Source organism: Lactuca virosa, chromosome 8 (genome assembly GCF_052849685.1).
Source record: "Lactuca virosa cultivar CGN04683 chromosome 8, Lactuca_virosa_CGN04683_v6, whole genome shotgun sequence".
Lineage (NCBI taxonomy): Eukaryota > Viridiplantae > Streptophyta > Magnoliopsida > Asterales > Asteraceae > Lactuca > Lactuca virosa.
The window spans coordinates 61,366,363-61,381,202 of record NC_136433.1 but is presented as its reverse complement, the minus strand read 5'-3'; the positions used below and the strand labels follow the sequence as shown (position 1 = coordinate 61,381,202).

Here is a 14,840-nt window from a genome sequence, read left to right as displayed (position 1 = left end):
GCACTAGATGAATTCTCGCGCGTTGCGCGGCGCAGGTTAAAAATATATTGTCAGAATATAGTTTTCAGACACCTTTTAGTTAATTCGATTCATCAAATTAGGTTCTTTTATTATTATTATATTTAATGTTTTCCTTTTAACTATGTTAAAAAATATATATTGAATTTTTTTTAACATTATTTAATATTTTATTTTAGGTTTTAAATTTTACACTAAATTTTTAAGCTTATTTGATATATTAATGTAGTATTTATTTAACTATATATTGAAGTTAACAAATTAAGTATATCATATTGATAAGTCACAAATTCTTCCATTTTTGATAATGTTTACAACTAAAAACATATTTAAGTTAATAAATTAAGCATATTGTATGGAAATATGAAAAGTTGAGAGTTTCAAATAAATGTGGTGAAAAAAAAATGTTTCCTTTATAATATAGTATGATATATATATATATATATATATATATATATATATATATATATATATATATATATATATATATATATATATATATATATATATAATGCTTACAAATTAAATGTTGTAGCTGTTAGAATTCAGAAAAAAAATGTTTTTTTATGTGTGTTGAATGCAAATAAAGAAAAATTAAAAATTCTGCCCAAATCATAGCAAAAGAGAGAGAGAGAGATCAAGGTATTCTCCCCTAACCTTTTTCCGGCATGGCCTAAACCGCATCCACAGTGTGGTATTCCCAGGCCCGACCTTATAGTTTAATGAGTTAAGATAGGGCTTAGGGCCCCCAATTGTAAGGGGCCCCGTTTAATTTCAATCTAAGCTTCGAGTTTCCAAAAAAATCACGCTGCAATCAAGATCAATACACACGGCGATTAAACTTCTGTTCTTTTCCTCCATTCTCCAATCGATTCGAGGCTTCAAGGTTCAAGCAATCAAGCAAGCGATCGCTGTTGTCTTCACTCTTCAGTTCTTCTTGCTTCTTCATTCTCGCCTTCTCGGTTTCTGTTGTCTGTTGATGATCTGCACTCTGCAGCTATTCTTCTCAATTTCTCATCTGCTGTGATGCTATCACTGAAACGCACAAACGGTAATATGAATTTTCACTTTTCAGTTTTGATTTTTCTATTATCTATGATTATCTAATTGGGGTTAATAGTCAATTAATTAGGGTTAATCTTTTGACAATGGACATTACACAACCACAGATTTTTGATTTTTCAAGTTTCAATGAACTGTCCTTTATTAAACTATTATAGAACTGAAGAACCGATACATAGAATTTACCGAGTCAGTCTTGACTTCTTGTAGGATCAGACGATCAATAGGTATTAATCCATTTGATTGCAGCCAGGAATGTTGACATTGGCAGACTACATATGAATGCTTTTTTTTCATAATAAATTAACCTTATTTGCAATCTAATGAATGATTTTTTTTCAATTATAAATTAACATGTGATAGTATTTGACAATGTTTGGTTCTGATTATTGACAGAATCATGTGGAATAATGGAATTGCATGTGAGATTTCAATTAGATATGTATATAATTGATTTCATTAGAAATATAGCATACAAAAGGGTCGTTTTACAATTATATTCGATATTTGCTTCATCAACTCAAAGGTGGAAAATATTACAAGATAATATATCAAACCTAACACTTAAATCATTATCGCAAACTCGTTGGGAAAGTAGGGTAGAAAGTGTAAAAGCAATTAGATTTCAAGCACCACAATTAAGAAAAACACTTTTACAATTATCCAAAAATTGTGGAGATCCAAAAATTAAAAGTGAGGCTAAATGTTTAACTACATATGAACCGGAACCGGCAACGGCAACGGAACCGGTCGGGCCGGGACCGGGACGTTATTTTTGTGGATTTTTGGAACCGGGAACCGGTAGGAACCGGAACCGATATAACCGGAACCGGTAGAACCGGCAAAAACCGGAACGTATGATGCTATTTTTCGAAGACCGGTTCCAACATTTGAAGACACGACAAGAACCGGTAGGAACCGGGAACCGGTAGAACCGCCGGGCTGGTTCGGTTCTTGATTTTGGCCGAAGCCGGTTCCCGGGTCGGGTCCGGTTCGGGCCGGTTCGGTCCTTTTGCTCATCCCTAGTTTAAATCTTGAAAAATCTTTAAAGCATGATGATAGCTTATATATTGATGGTTTAGATTTATTTCATAAACAAAAACTTTTAAGACATATTGTACATTTAGAACGTGATACAATTATTAATATACTTAATTATATTAAAAAGTTTAGTTCTTTTCCAAATACATATGTTGCCTATAAGATTATGTTAACTATTCATGTAACCGTTGCCTCTGCAGAAAGAAGTTTTTCTAAATTAAAATTATTAAAAAATTATTTAAGATCTACAATGTCACAAGAAAAATTAAATGGATTATCTATTTTGTCAATTGAAAAACATTTAGTAAAAGAAATTGATTGTGAAATTTTCATTAAAGAATTTGAATATAAAAAAGCTAGAAAAATTAACTTTATGTCATAAAATATATTCAACAAAAACATATACATAAAAAAAAAATTAACTCTACCGTTTGTAAACTTTTTAGTTTATTATTGTCGGTCCCAAGCTCGGATAAAGGATGAGAGTTTATAACATTAAGTATAGTAAATGTCAAAGGGCCCCAAAATTATGGTTCGCTTAGAGCCCCCGAACTTGTTGAGCTGGCCTGAGTGTATTCCTGGGTACGGTTCCGCTTCCATTTGTTCATTCCCGCTCCATTCCCTTATAATAATACAATGTGCCCAACTGCCCATATAGCTCTTTATTTACCTATCACTAATATTTATATAAAATCTTTGGATATAACAGTGAATACATATTTTCGAACCATCACAAGTTTTAAAATTATTGGCTAATCGAGATTACAATTTACATACGATGCTATGGAGTGTGTTTAGTTCTAACTCTCTACTTCGTTTTAGTTCAAGAGTCAAGACTTGAATACGTTTATTTCAATCTACTTTAAACGAATGCTCAATGCCAAAAGTAATAGTACCATTTATTGAAATGTCTTTTGAAGCTTGTACATTCCCAGCTATAGCTGGTTGTACATATGAACCCCGTCTAATACCCTATCGTGTTTCAAACTCCACGACTTGGTCGTCGGTCGAGTTGAAGTTACAAGCATCTTTAATTATAAACCAGATAACACGTCGACATTAATGTTGATGGAAAACTGTATATATAAATAGTCTCAATTAACTGGTGTCCAAATATATATGATTAGAAATTGGCCAATTCTCTAACAGAAAGATGGGAACGAAGACGGGTGTAGTTGTTCTCATATATATTTCTTTCTTCTTACTCATCTCATCAAGTAAGTTCAAACGGTCATGCAAACATACACACAATCTTTCATTTATGAAAGCGAAATACATAACATTCTCACTTAATCTGACTCGCAAATTAAACCTCAAGGCCTTTGAGGTGTACTCCATCCTCCGACATCACCTAAACCACCACATGAAATGGGTGTACCCCCGCCGTTACAGTCATCTCCACCCCCACGGAAACACCTATCCCCACCTCCACCTACCTCTGTGGGACGAGGATCAATCACCTATGGAGATCTTGTACCAGGACGCCCGGTCTGTAATGATGCGATATATGGCCAACGTGTAGGTAAATCCAACACCGGTAGGAAGTGTGCATGTAATGCTTACGATCATGAGAAGCTTTCATGTTTGAAGTGAATGTTAAATACTTGCTTTTGTTGAGCTAGCTAGCTGGGATCGATTGTAAGTTTTGTAAGAATATTATATTATCACATGTATACAGAGATATTCAGTAGTACTCTTCGTTTCTTCATAATCCCATTCATGATCGAATAATATTCTTATTAGATTACGAGAAGAAGAAAAAAAGTATATAGATTACGTTTACAAAGTGTTTCTCCATATGTATAACATGAACAAGTGCAACTTAATCTTTAAACATTTTATCATCGCCTCTCAATATCTCATTGGATCCTAAATACAGAAATAGGTCACTACAAGAAATGAAGGTATTAGCGGCGATAACTATAATTTACGGGTTACTTGTCGCTGCTAATACCTTCACACTGTCAATCAGCGCCAAATGCTATCTGTATGATCTAAATCTAATCCAACGGTTGGAAATGAATAGATTGCATACTATTAGTGGCGATGACAATTGCGGCGACGTCCAACGTCGTTAATGCTAAAAAAAGAAAAAAACGTGCTGATTTTTCTAGGGGTGTCGCTGCTAAAAGCTACTTGTCGCCACTAAAACCCTACCGTCGCCACTAATACCCGTCGCCGCAAAAGCCCTTCGCAGATAACCCCCCCAGACTTCTGCTCTTTCCTGTCTTTGCCTCTTTTGCGATTTCTCCGCTGTCGAAGGCGATTTCCTTAAAGATCTTCTGACCGCCATCGATTGTTGCGACATTCTATCACCGACCGACCTGATTTACAGCCGAGTACCACAGCACCTCCATCACCGGCAACGACAAGGCATCTCCGGCGACAGAAGCTCACCGGCGAGCGATTCCGACCCAAAACGAACGGAAAAGGTCTGAGTCCTCCCCTATTTTATATTTCTCTTTTGTTTTGGTGGTATTCTACTGAATTTAAGCTTTTAATTTAACGATTTAAGGATTGTTGTCAGAAAAATCAAATTTCTGCCGCAATTATTGTCAGAATTATGGAACCCTCGCTGGAAAACTTCAAAATTACACCACCACAGTTCCTTTTCATATTTTTATCTTTCATTTTATATGTGGGATGTATATATTGTGTATATATGATATGTATTTTTATGTTTATGATGCATGTATGTGTTTTTCCATGTGTATTTTTTTCGTATATGTGTATTTGTGTGCAATGAAAAAAACAAAAGTAGGATACTATAATGAATATGTATGTGTATTATTTGTGTATGTGTATGTGTATGACTTTGGAAATTATATATGTAATATGTGTATATATGTATGGATAAAATGAAAAAAAAAATAGGTTGCTATAATGGAAAAAAAGCATGATGCTATAATGAATATGTAATATGTGTAGGAAACAAGTTTATGTGTATTTGTATGTATAATGTGTGTATTTATGTAGGTAATGTGTGGAAAAAATGAAAACAAAGTATAATGCTATAATGAATATGTAATATGTGTAGGATGTATGTTTAAGTGTATTTGTCTATATTGTAATATGTATGATGTATGGAAAAAATGTGTGTATAATCAGGGGCGGAGCCAGAAAATTTGATTAGGGGGGGGGGGGGGGGCACAACAAGCTTCTTAATTTTGGGTTAGGAGAAACAATGGTTTGATTAATTACGGTATAAATTAGGTTTGATTTTAACAATCTTATATTATATGTTATAGATTGGGATGATATAATTTAGGTGATATGCATCCGTTGGTAAATCAAAAATTACAATTCACTCGTGTCCAAATTTATGGAGGTGATTGATGTTTTATATTGTTCTTTACGAATCTTTATTTTTATTTTTAAATCTATTCACTAAATGTTTATTCGTAATCTTAAAAGTAACAAAAATTTAAACAACTAACATATAAATGAACTAAACAAAACATTTATAAATAGACAAGCCATTAAACATGAACGGGACAAATTTTTATATAAAACCAAAAAAAACAAATACACAAGTAAAAAGAATTAACGATTAACACATAAATGACAAATCAATATCAATAAAGTATATCAATACAAAAGCCATCAGAGAGCACCACGTGATGGCTATCATCGAGGTGTGCAGAAAATTTATGATAAAAAAACAAATATAAAAAATAATAGTTTATAAGAGGATAAATGAATGCCATATTGGCATTATTACTAGTTACTACCATGGATGAAGAGTGAGAGAGAAACTCACAGATGATGCGAGAGAGTAAGCTCCACAACTGATGTCGCCGGATGCCAATGACAGCTACAGAGAATCGAGGCCGGCGAGAGAAAGAGTTAAGGAAAATATCCACAAACGCAAAGATCTTTAAATGGCTAAGGGGAGGAGGAGATGCCAAGAGCCTCAGTCTGAGACGGTGAGACCGGAGACGTGAACCATAGTGGCGATGATCAAACAAGATTTGTGGTAGTTTTCTCTAAGTTATTTTTTTAATAGATCTATGATGTGGTGTATTATGATTGAATGCCTTCAATTATTTTGTGGACTTTTTAGACTTTTTGGATAGGATTTCGAATGTGATATATTTAAGAGTTTATAATAGATTTGATTTGATTTTTTCTAATAGATTCTTCAAATAAAATGTGTCACTTCCTATTTAGTTCCGATTTTTCCTATTTAGTTCCTATTTTTCTGGTGTAATGCATAAAAATTATCATCGTCCCCTTTCTTTTTTTATATGGAAATGGGTATAAAATGTTTTATATGGTATGAGCTATAATGGACTATACACAAGTTGGCAGGGGCTGAACACCCTCAAGCTCATGTACTGTCTCCGCAACTGTGTATAATGAATAGATAAATGGAAAAAAATTGAAAAAAAGTATGGATGAAATAATAAATATGCAATATATGTAGGAAGCATGTTTAAGTGTATTTATGTAGAAAGTACAATGCTATAATGGAAAAAAATGAAAAAAAAAGCTTGTGTATTGGTATGGAACTTGGAAAGTACAATGCTATAATTGAAAAAAAAAAGTTTGTGTATTTCTAAAAAACTTGGAAAGTACAGTGCTATAATGGAAAAAAATGAAAAAAAAATAGTTTGTACTTTACAAACTATTTTTTTTTCATTTTTTCCCATTATAGCATTGTACTTTCCAAATTAAATACCAATACCAAAACTTTTTTTTTCCATTATAGCATTGTACTTTCCAAATATATTGTAAAGTACAATTTTGTAATAGGATCAAATATGATACTACAAATAAAAAAATATATGCAAAAGTACAAAGCTCAAATAAAAAAACAATATAATATTTAAAGTATAATGTTATTAAATAACAAAAATATTGTAAATCACAATGCTATAATAGGATAAGATATGATATTATAAATAAAAAAAATATATTCAAAAGTACAATGCTTAAATAGAATAAACAATATAATATTTAAAGTATAATGGTATTGTAAAAAACTTAAATAAAAAATCATATGCCTTTTGTATAACAAAAATATACAAACGTAAGATGCTATAAATGACAAAAAAAATTCTTTCAAATTCTATTCGTTTGCATGTCTTCTTTGTAATCATCTTGAGCCTAAAAATAACCGCCCAAAATTGATTTAGAAAGTAATTCCGGGCTGTCCGTTTTTGGATTGCTTTTTAAATACTTTATCTCTAGGATATGAACATCTATTATATGATTGTTTGTTTAAGAAAGATTTGGTTGTCATTTTCTCTTTGCTCATTGGGTATATATATATATATATATATATATATATATATATATATATATATATATATATATATATATATATATATATATATATATATATAGTAACATCCAAAAATCATGACCCAAAATTTTCATTTTGATTTAAGTAAAAACAGTATTCCAAAACATGGTTCATACAACCCAATAAAATAATATGTCAAACATCATGAAATTCAGAGTATGTCCCATAAGCAGAATCCATATGGTGTGTGTGACGCAGTCAATCCGAGCTCTTCCCCTTGGAACCGGAAGTACCTGAAACATAAACTAAAACCGTAAGCACAAAGCTTAGTTAGTTTCCCTAAAATACCACATACCATACATATCATATAACGGACCCCGCCCAAATGAGATACGGGCCCCGTCCACACTCGAATATTAGTGAGATACGAGCCCCGCCCAATGAGATACGGGCCCCGTCTACACTCGGATAATAATAAGATACCGCCCACACTCAGATAATAGTGAGATACGGGCCCCGCCCACACTCAGATAATAGTGAGATATGGGCCCTGCCCACACTCACATAACGGGCCCCGGCCAATAAACACACATATACAAGTACATACAAGTATCTCACAGAAAACAAGTATAATAACATAACCAAATGAGGGTCGGCCTTGGTGCCTTAGACCCGCTAAACTAGTGACGAAACTCACCTCGAATGTTGAATGATAGCTGAATAGGTCCCGGCTCCGAATATCAGCTCTACCCAACCCCTAAACAGAAACAATTCCTTAGATACAACTCCAAATGCCTCAACACCCCCCTTATAGGTCAAACTTGGTCAAAGACGAAAGTCAAAAGTCAAGGTCAATGACCCATGTTGACCCAACATGTCATGGTTCCTTTTGACCATGCAGTGTTTCCTCTTTATCGATACAGACGGGAAAATCCCATCCAACACACCGTGTTTCCTCGAAAACATGTCGTGTTTCCTCGAGCTCCAACAACTTAATATATTAAGTCATTTCCTTCGACATCAAGAGTTCCTAACCTTAGATCTGGACTCAAATGGAAACTTAGAAGGGTAAAGCTTCCAACTTTACCCATAGGGATCACCAATAAGGGTCCAAAACCCAAACCCTAAGGCTTAAAAGCACAAGGCTTAGTCCAATAAGCACTTACCTCATGAGTCCAAGCCCCAGAACACAGATCTTACCTAATTGAGCTAGAAAATCACGTAAAGTTGCCAACTTTACGTTTGTGCATGCTTAAAAGAAGCTCTTAAGCTTAAAAAGGAACTTAATGCACGCATGGGACCAATTCCACACATAAAGCTTGCAAATTTAAGCATAATAAGGCCAAGACAAACTCAGATCTGAAATGACAAGTCCTCAAAACGACCAAACTCCTCCAACCACGCAAAAAGGACCAAAACATGGAATAAGGAGATCTAAACATCTAAAGATCAAGGTTCAAACTTGATACCTCAAGGAGACTGCCACAAGTGGTGAGATTATGGATCTAAAACCTTCTTTCCAAGCTAGGCACCTTCAAAACTCCAAAACTCCTTCAAATGAGCACAAGAATTCACTCAAAACTTCAAAAACACCACCAAGAAAGCTCAAAACTCAATTTAGGGTTTCATATAATAAGGGAGGCTGGTTAGGAGGCCGGTCAAGGGGACTTAAGGCCTTTAAATAGGGTGCAACATAATAAAAATTAGGGTTTCCTTCCCAGATGCCAACATGCCATGTTGAGGCACCTCAACACATCGTGTGGGCTCATCAAAATCTGCGGCCAAGGATATCTCGACACGCCGTATTGAGGCTCCAACACGCCGTGCCCTAAAGAGAAAGCATAAACATTTTGGAAATAAATTCATGCCATAAATCAAGCGTTATATATATATATATATATATATATATATATATATATATATATATATATATATATATATATATATATATATACTTGGGAGCTAAGGGGAAATGCTGCCGAATTTTTCTTAAACAGACAATCATGTAATACACATTCACATATGAGATAATGTATACAAAAATTGGGTTTAGAAGCCTACCTTTGTGAATACTCTATCCGTTTCTGATTATTTGTTTCTATGTTCCCGTGTTGGGGATACTTTTTGAATCATCGACTTTATGAATACTCTACTTGATTTTTGTTTCTCGTAGAGTAAACCCTAAACACTAAACTATGTTTTAGTTGCATCATGTCTATTGATAAAATCTGGACTATTAATCCACATCGTCAATCTCCTGAGTTCTAGCTAGGACTCGACTCTTTTGTCGAGAGATCCAAGTCACACCTAGATAGTAAAGGTGAAACCAGATGCCCGTGTGAGCAATGTGATAACCGTTACTTCATGGATACGAAAGCAATGAGATGCCATGTTCGTATATATGGTTTCAGTCGGTCACACGAAACGTGGACATATCATGTAACATCCCAAGTCAGAATCAAGAGTTCAGGGGGTAAAGTGTAAAGTTGGAAAAGAAGGACTCGGCGAGTGGGAGCTTCAACTCGCCGAGTCGGAGCGTATGCGGTGCACCAGTTAAGTGACCGGACTCGCCGAGTCGGCGTCTGGACTCGACGAGTCCGTGCTGGAATGTGAAACCCTAAGATTCGGGGTTGTGCACCCTATTTAAAGGGCCTTATGTCCTCCCCTCAGCCCCGTATTGCCTCTAAGAGTCTGTAAACCCTAAATGGTGTGTGTGAGCCTCCATTGTTAGAGTTTTGAGCTTGGAAGAAGAGTTTAAGAGGAGGAAGCTAGAAGATCAAGAGGCTAGCATTGGGAAATCATTGTAGATCCGGGATCTACTCCTTCTTGGGCACATTTCTGAGGTAACAAGTCGTCACCTTGAGTTTTCATCTTCTAGATCCATTGTTGGTTGTTAATTTGGGGTTTTTAGTTTGTTTGGAATCCATTTCGGGTTTAGAGGCCAGATCTGAGGTTGCAACTTCAGATCTAGGTTAGTAGTGAGCCATGGAAGCATAAAGCATAAGCCATGGGGCTTGATGGAGAGTATCTTTGTCCCAAAACCCTCTTATAGCTTGGTTGGAGCTTGTTGAGCCTTGCATGTACGTAAAGTTGGAAATTTTACGTGTGAATCTGGCCCTAGGAGTCCAGATCTATGTATTGGAAGCAAGGAAATGGCCTGAAATCGTCTGAATAAAGATGTCACATTTGGACTCGGCGAGTCACATGGGTGTACTCGACGAGTTGTATGAATTTGTGCATGAACTCGGCGAGTTGAAGAACAACTCGGCGAGTCTGTTGAAGATTGCCTTAGACTCGGCGAGTCTGTTCTTGGACTCGGCGAGTCTGGTCGTGGAACCCTAACTTTTCTGGTTAAGTCGTGAATCGGTGAGTCGAGGGATGACTCGGTGAGTTGGACAGAAGGGGACTCAATGATCGTTAAACTCGATGAGTCCTGGGTGACTCGGCGAGTCGAGTCATGTTATGGGAGTTTCTGGGTATAGGGACTCGACGAGTCGACGGGTCGAGTCGGCGAGTAGAGTCAGTCAGGGAGGTTGACTTTGACTGAGGACTTTGACTTTGACCAAGAGTTGACCAGTTTGTTTACCAAGGGTATTTTGGTAATATTGGTGCTTATGAATCTGGTTCTTGATAGTGTACGGTGGTGGGGTTCGTGTCTGTGATCGGAGCAGCTGATCTTATCCTTTCAGTCGGCAATTGCGAGGTGAGTTATCCTCACTATATCGACAGGGTCTACGGCACCAAGGCCGGCCCTTTATCGGATGGAAATCCGGGTAGTTGTTGTTATGTTATTGCTTTGCTATGTTTGCATCCTGGTAGTTAGGATGGTATGTGTTAGAGACCTGGTTAAGGTCGGTACCCGGGATATAGGGTAATGTTATGCTAGTGACTGGTTAGGTCGGAATCCTGGTTAGGATATTGATATGCTATGTGATCTGTTAGACTGTTTGTCTGGTTGAGGATTGTATATGATTATATGTTTATGTGCACATGGTTGTTGGACTGGGGTTGGGTTGAGGCGGGTCCTGCTTCGTGCTGTAGGCCAACATACCCAGGGCGGACCGGACATTCCGAAGGCCCAGCGAGCGGTCCGGATAGGCTGAAGGCCCCAAGAGGGCGGACCAGACATGCCGAGGCTCGGAGAGTGGACCAGGCCGACTGAAGGCCCGATGCGGGCGGACCAGTCATACTGTAGACTCAGAGTGGACCAGGTGGATTGAAGGCCCGGTGCGGGCGGACCAATCACACTGTAGACTCGATGTACATGGCTAGACTCGGAGGGTGGACCAGGTGAACTGAAGGCCCGGTGCGGGCGGACCAGTCACACAGTTGACCTGATGTGCGTGGCTGTTCTATTTGTGATATGTTATGAGTATGTTTATGTGTGGTTGGTATTTTCGGGGTAACTCACTAAGCTTTCGGGCTTATAGTTGTAGTGTTATGTTTCAGGTACTTCAGGAGATCGTGGCAAGGCGAAGGCGTGATCGTACCGCTCCTCATGTTTTATGATTTATGAGATATGTTTATGGGGGAAACTCTGATAATAAACTATTTTGAAAACGAAATGTATGAACTTAATGGTTTTTGAATGAAGTAAAATGTTTTAAATTGGCTCAATTTTTATGGGTGTTACAAGTTGGTATCAGAGCCTTGGTTTGAGTGAATTGGAGGAACATTCGTGTGAATCCAGTCTCAAATCAAGGAGGGATTTTCAAAATGGTTTTCAAAAGATTTTTGAAATAAGTAAAGGAGGATGCAGAGGGTACGATCAGCCAGAGCCAGTAAGTAGACCCCAAAATACCATACAAGTTATTTGATCATGTGATATGTTAGAACAACATGCTATTACTAGGCTAGGGATCTTCAGGAATTGCACGATAGAGTTGTCTGATTATGTGATGCCCACTAGCCTAATGTTTTCCTTATATGAGATATGCAGCTTTTCCTCTAGGAGTGAGGTTTGAGCGAGAGTGTGTATATATGGTTAGAGTGTTGTGGTGATACTTGAGACAAATATGGGTAGGTGTGGAAGGTAGTATGGGCCCGTACTACTGAAAGCACTGGACCGATACGCGTGTCAAGGAAGTCACAACTCTCTAGGGTATCGGTTATGAGCTAGTTCCCCGGGTGGATATGTGATGTGTCTAAGGGTCTCGTTGGTGTATTGCAGTATGGCGATTACGAGGCGTGTTGAGACTGGATCCAGATCGGGATCAGGACAGGGTGAGCCGGAGGCCCCAGTGGCACCTGAGATTATCGGCCAGGAGGGGCCAATGTTGACAGAGGATCGGGTCAGGGAGATCATTCGCGAGGAGGTGGTCGAGATTGTCCGGGGTCAGATCCCGGAGTTATTTGGGACTTTTAAGTCCGCTATGAGAGAGTACTTCGATGATCGTTATGTAGCTCTTACTGAGACGGCTGCCACGACAGCTACAACGGCTGTAGCAGCGGCAGGGGGAGGAACCGGTTGAGGTTTTCAGTATCGGGACTTCGATAACACGAAGCCCCCTACTTTCGATGGAGTTCAGGATCCGATCATTGCTATGAGATGGTTGTCAGATGTGGAGGGTTGTTTCTTCACGTGTTCATGCCCTGCGGATCAGAGGGTGAGGTGTGCCCTGAACCTTTTGAGGCTCGGGGCGAAGGATTGGTGGAGGTTGACTACGGGGTCTTATTCTGATGCGCATCGGGCTGCGGTTACTTGGGATCAGTTCCGGGAGATGTTCAGTACTCGTTATGTTCCGCAGGTTGAGAGAGAGAGGTTGGCTCAGGAGTTCCTGGAGCTGAAGCAGGATTCAGAGTCGGTGATGGAGATCACCAGGATGTTCTTTGAGAGGGCGATGTTTAGCCCAGAGTTTGCTTCAGAGCAGTCTCAGATGTCCCGATATCTGAGTATGCTCAAGAGGGACATCAGGCAGTTTGTATCCACGCAGAGGTGTGATACCTTGTTAGAGCTGCAAGAGGCCGCCAGGCGGCGTGAGTTAGAGATGGAGTTGTAGTTACGAGAGCAGAGGCAGGTCCCGGTGCAGTCGCAGGCGGCGCCGAAACGGTTCAAAACCGTTGACTCCAGGATTGGGGGTCAGAGCAGCCACACTTGTGAGAAGTGTGGGAAGGGTCATACCGGAGTTTGTAGGTCCGGTGGTGCGTGCCGCAAGTGCAGGAGAGAGGGGCATTATGCGAGGGACTGCCGTCAGTCAGCCCCGATACAGGATACGAGGATTTGTTATCACTGCCATCAGGTTGGACACTTGAGGGCCAACTGCCCACAGTTTGCTGCAGGAACGGTACAGGCTCCAGCACCGTCCACTTTGAAGATTACGAGTGGAGGTCTGGGTAGAGCGGAGCCTCCGAGGGCCCAGGGACGCGCATTTCAGCCTACAGCAGAGGAGGTCAGGGCAGAGCCAGATGCAGCTGCGGGTATGTTTCCATTTTTATATCTTGTTATCTTGTTGATTGTGTAGTATGGTAAATCTGTTCGTCTTCCCTTTCGCATGATTCGTAGTATGATTGAGGATTTTAGTAGTTAGGGGTTGTAGTTGGTTAGCATCCCAGGGATTGATGGTCAGAACTTGGTTGTATGGTCTTGTTGCCTGGTATAGAAATTGCAATTTGAGAAGTGTTCAGCGGAGAGTCGAACTCCCTTAGAGTTCGTGATGTACGATGCCGGGAAGTGATTTTGTGGAGGTTGCTCGTTTCAGAGGAAATCAGTTCATAGATAAGAGGAGTATGTTGAGTAGGGATGATGGAATTATGCCGGTTGAGTCACCGGTGGTTGATAGTCAGTGCTCTAAGTGGGGAGAATTGGAAAATTCTCAGGAGGATCGACAAGCATTAAAGGTTGATTAGTTGTTTGGGATTCAGCAGTGTTTCAGTCAGCCAAGAGCGTGGGCTGGTATGAGTAAGTGACAGACAAATGGGGCGGAGTACAGACCAAAGTTTTCGGAAAAGGTGATTGGTTGTTGTGAGGCCTAGGATTAGGCCGGGATCTGAGTAGATAGAATGGAGTTAGAGTTCGGAACCCCTAGAGGGCTAGAACAGTATGTACGGGAGAGATTCCCAGGAAGGATAGTTCGGGATGATGTATGATAGTTTGAGCGGTCCGGGGAGACTGCGGGCCGGTGGGCGTACCAGTCAGGCCGAAGGCTCGGAGAACGGTCCAGACAGGCTGAAGGCCCTGGAGGGCGGTCCAGACATGCTGAAGGTTCTGAGAGTGGTCCAGATTGGCTGAAGGCCTGATAAGGCGGTGCAGTCATGCTGAAGACTTTGTATGTGTTGATAGGTCTATATGAGGAGATGGATTGAGTATGTTGCGGTGCTATAGCAGATAATAGGTCTGGCCCCGGGTATTGACCATGTTAGCGAAAGGTGGTGTATGGACTTCGATAATCCTTGTGATCAGATTTAGAGTGTATGTGGCGCATAAAATAGCGGTTGCTCTACATGGTTAGTGTAGAGTGGAGTTTGATTTAGT

The 14,840-nt window shown here is 39.0% G+C and overlaps 1 long non-coding RNA gene across 1 annotated transcript; it reads left to right on the top strand.

Annotated features, from left to right (window-relative positions):
* The first annotated feature begins 979 nt into the window (after nt 1-979).
* On the top strand, nt 980-4,832 carry LOC145134599 (uncharacterized). The gene is made up of 3 exons (XR_013719223.1): nt 980-1,069; nt 4,001-4,553; nt 4,637-4,832. It is a non-coding gene; the product is annotated as an uncharacterized LOC145134599 (long non-coding RNA).
* Nucleotides 4,833-14,840: the final 10,008 nt, after the last annotated feature.